This window comes from Oratosquilla oratoria, chromosome 10 (assembly GCF_046742065.1).
Source record: "Oratosquilla oratoria isolate Oo_2021 chromosome 10, ASM4674206v1, whole genome shotgun sequence".
Classification (NCBI taxonomy): Eukaryota; Metazoa; Arthropoda; class Malacostraca; order Stomatopoda; family Squillidae; genus Oratosquilla; species Oratosquilla oratoria.
The window spans coordinates 15,825,186-15,830,185 of record NC_134786.1 but is presented as its reverse complement, the minus strand read 5'-3'; positions in this window follow the sequence as shown (position 1 = coordinate 15,830,185).

The following is a 5,000-nucleotide window of genomic DNA, read 5'->3' as shown; positions in this document are numbered from 1 at the left end:
GAAAACTCTGAAATGTAAATTTCATTTTTGGAAAAGGGTCCGTACGCCCACACGCACACAAGCACAAACACTCACATACATGGATAAAACACACGATCACCCACTAGTACACACAAATACACATAAACATACACAAACGATCACAAACACACCAACATACGAACACACACACACGAGTTTACACACACACAGGCGTACACATACACGTGCAAACACACATACACAAACACACAAACACACGAGCACACACACACACACACACACACACACACACACACACACACACACACACACACACACACACACACACACACACACACACACACACACACACACACACACACACACACACACAGACACACACACACACACACACACACACACACACACACACACACACACACACATGCACACACACACACACACACACACACACACACACACACACACACACACACACACACACACACACACACACACACACACACACACACACACACACACACACACACACACTCACGAACACACGCACACTCAAGCATACGCACACACGAACACACGCACACCTAAGCATACGCACACACGATCGCACACAACATGAGTAATTACACACACGAACAAACACGCACGAACACACACGTGCACACACGAAAACGTACAAAGGAACTAGCAAACACGAACACGAACACACGAACACACACACGAGCACGTACACACGAGCATGCCATACACGAACACGCTACACACGAATACGCCGCACACGAACACGCACACACTAACATGCACACATTAACACGCTCTCATTAACACGCTACCACTAACACAGTACCACTGACACGCTACCACTAACACGTTACCACTTACACGCACACATTAACACCCGTACACTAAAACGTGCACATTAACACATGCACACTTACACGCGCACACTAATACGTGCACACACACACACAAACACACACACACACACACACACATACGTACACACACACACACACACACACACACACACACACACACACACACACACACACACACACACACACACACACACACACACACACACACACACACACACACACACACACACACACACACACACACACACACACACACACACACACACACACACACACACACACACACACACACACACACACACACACACACACACACACACACACACACACACACACACACAAGCATACACGCCTGGAACCCCACATGCGCTAGGGTGTTTTTTTCATGCGTGCCTTGGTTTTTGTAGAATAGATTTTAATCTTATTTTTCAGCATTTACTTTCATATATCTATTATTATATATTCATTATTATTGTTATATTCATTATGTTGATTTTTATAAATTAATTAATTTAGCTTTTGTTCCAAAACTTCTCGCCACCGAGTCCTGAGGTAAGGCTTTTTTTTTTTATAATTTTCAATATATTTTAAGTATACAGAGATGTGTTCCATGATCTGCAATCTCATTGTTAGTCGATACATTTATGTTCTGATATGTACGCATTTGTAAAATGATATTAAATGTATGGATTTATCTTTTCATGGGGTTGAAAAGGAAAGGAAGACTTGTTGTTCAGGCCGGCCACACATGAGATGCAGAAATCTCATTAGAACGAGAGGATGAAAAACACTATGTGACACAATTTTTGTCTTTGACAAGCAAGTGTTATTTTTCATTTCTTTTCATTGTGAAACAATAGAAATGTCCATTATTCCTGTCAAACTTTGCTTTTGTGGCTTTTAGATTGATTTTTTACCCCAAAACAGCTCAACTATACCATTTTCATAATTTTTGGGCAGAAAAAAAAACATGAATTCAAATGACACTTTATTTTAATATTCAAAACTATTTTTTAGGATTAAAAATGGACAGCTTTTAATGATTTGCATGAATGTAACAAATCACTATCGCGTATGAGACCCCAGATGCAGTTTCCCATCATGTCTTCCCTGAAGGATATCTCATATCTCTGTTCAAAGCTTATCATATCTTGGCGAAAGCGCTCCCTTTGTTCATCTGAATACGCTTCCATAGTCTCCTTGAAGTTGTCGAGGTGAGCATCCAGGATATGAACCTTCAGGGACATTCTGCAGCCCATCTCACCATAACCTTTCACTAAAGCTTCATCCAGTTCTATATAGTTATCAGCCTTGTTGTTGCCAAGAAAGCCCTGTAATACAGCTATGAAACACTCCCTAGCCTTTGGCTCCTTTTCTGTGAGTTTCTGTAGAATTCCCGAGCACTCCATAATTTTTTCTTACTTGTGGTCCAATGAAGACACCAGCTTTCGCCTCTGCCTCTGAAGGCTTAGGAAAAAAATCTTGACGATTATCGAAGGCAGCCAACTCCTTGTAAAGAGCTGTAACAAACTGTTTTATGAGACCCAGTTTGATGTGTAGTGGAGGAAACAAAACCTTTTAAGAAGTCACCAATGGCTCATGTTTGATATTTTGTGCTCCCTCTGTAGTGTCAGTCTTTAGAGTACAGTACTTTCTCTGGTAATGTGCTGCTCTGTCTCTACTGTCCCCCCCCCCCAAAAAAAGGGGGGGGGATTCTTGGTAAACCTCCATGTCTCATCAACAAAGCCATTATCTTGAAGCCTCCTATAACTTCCTAGCCATACTTGTAGTTCAGTTTCCAGTAAAAGCTTTACACTGCTGTAGTCTTTAAGATGTACAGAATGAGTAGAAGGAAGCGATGGATATTTGTTTCCATTATGCACACACACACACACACACACACACACACACACACACAAACACACACACACACACACACACACACACACACACACACACACACACACACACACACACACACACACACACACAACACGCACGCACGCACACACACACACACACACACACACACACACACACACCACAAACACACACACACACACACACACACACACACCCAAAAACACACACACACACACACACACACACACACACACAGAGAGAGCTTTTGGAGGAGCTGTCAATGAAGAGGGTTCATTTATCTGCATTGCAAGTAGTTCCAATAGCACCAAAAAAGCCTGATACATCACTGCAATGGCATAGCCTGTTCTCCTTTGCAAAGAAGCTGGAGAAATGTTTTTGACGTTTTCTTTGGCTGATCACATACTGTACACACCGTCATCAAGTAAATCCCATTCCTTCAGTCTTGAAATCAAAAGCTCACCATTTGACTTTATTTGATGAGGTCACTGAGGCTTCTTTTGTTTGGATAATAAGGATTCTTCCCAACTACATATCTGTGATGTCACAGCCTTCCTTTCTGTTTAGCTCATCTTCTGGCTTGCTGCTTTCTTCTGAGAGTTGACTTCTTTGTGGAGGACCTGGTACAGGAAGATCAGTACTAAGTGATATTAGTGCAATGGAAGATGGAATATCTGGATAGAAACAGCAGCTGTATTTTTCCCAGATCGGCGCTTGGAAGGATTCACCATGCAGAAAAAGCAGTCAGATGTGTGATCAGTAGGTTCACGTCATATTCTATACCATCCTGTAAAAGGACAAAAGTATAAGTTTCTGTTAATCTGATTTTGCTTTTAGCTTAATTCCTAATTGGATTTTGCTCTTCAAATATTACAGATATCTTACCTTCTAGTGTTCTCTTACAATACTTACAAGTAAAATGAGGTGCCCAGGTCTTGTCTTGGTCACCAACTGGTACACCAAAATTTGCTTTGCAAGCTTCACATATTTTTTCAGATGTTTTCACAGAGATTTTCTTTGTTTTTGTCTTGATGAATTGACCACATATGTAGCGGAATGCATCTGGAGGATGATTGCAGCCTCTTGATACTATTTTACTTTTTGAAATGTGTTTTCTCAGGTAGACAATGCAGAATTGATAGATGGCCTGCAAGCCCCAGCTATTATATAATCAAGCAGTACTCTAGATTATTTGTAGTCTTTCTGGAACGTGTTCTTCAACGTTCTCAATCTTTCTAGAATATCTTAATCTACTTTAGAATATTATGAATATTCTAAAAGATAGATTTATTTTCTAGAAAGTTCTTGAGTATTCTACATATTTCTACTGCATTTTAGAAAAATCTAGGATATCCTAAAAATTTTGAAATTGAATAGAATATTCTAAAATATTCTAGAAACTTAAAAAAAAAGGAACATTCTGGAACATTTGGGAAAAATTCTTAAATGTAAGCAAATTCTTCTAGATATGGGAAAGTTCCTGGTAGATCTGGTCAGTTCAAGAATGATCTTATTAAAGAAATCTTTAGAACACTTTATATTCTTATTTACAACATTTCAAAACCAATTAGATAAACAAATTAATTTTTTCAAAAGTCTTTACATCTCATGAAAACCAATAGTAACCTATACTATAATGAAATAAGGCAAAAATGTAAATTCAATTTTCTAACCACAGAAGGATAGTTTAAGAATCAAAATAACTTTTTCATGTTATTTTTAGATCTGAAAAAAATATTATTTGGGGCCAAGGTTAAGACACAAGTGAAATTCTGTTACCTAGTAGAATCAGTTTCATCACATTTCGTGACTAGTGACTTAAAAGCATAAAGATGTCTTTTTGAAGTCGTTTAAACCTTGCTCATATATTACTAAATTTCACCAGACGATCTTCTATATCAGGAATATAATGAAGGTAAAATGCTGATAAAAATCAAAGATGAGGATGTAAAGGAAGATCTATATGTGCCAATACATTAGAACTATCCCCTTTCAATCATAGTTATAATCTTGACTTCGTCTCGTTACAATTAATACTTACACAAAGAATTATAAAGGATTACAAAGGCGGAGCATACCGACAGGAGACTTTTTGATCCATATCTATAATATAATAAATAAAAACTATAATAATGTAAATAACAAATAAAATAAATAAATTAATGCATAGGTATAGTTGAATAATAAACAAACATGTAAATAGTAAATAATGATAAATTGAAATATAAATAATAATTAATGAAAATCAGACAGACAAAT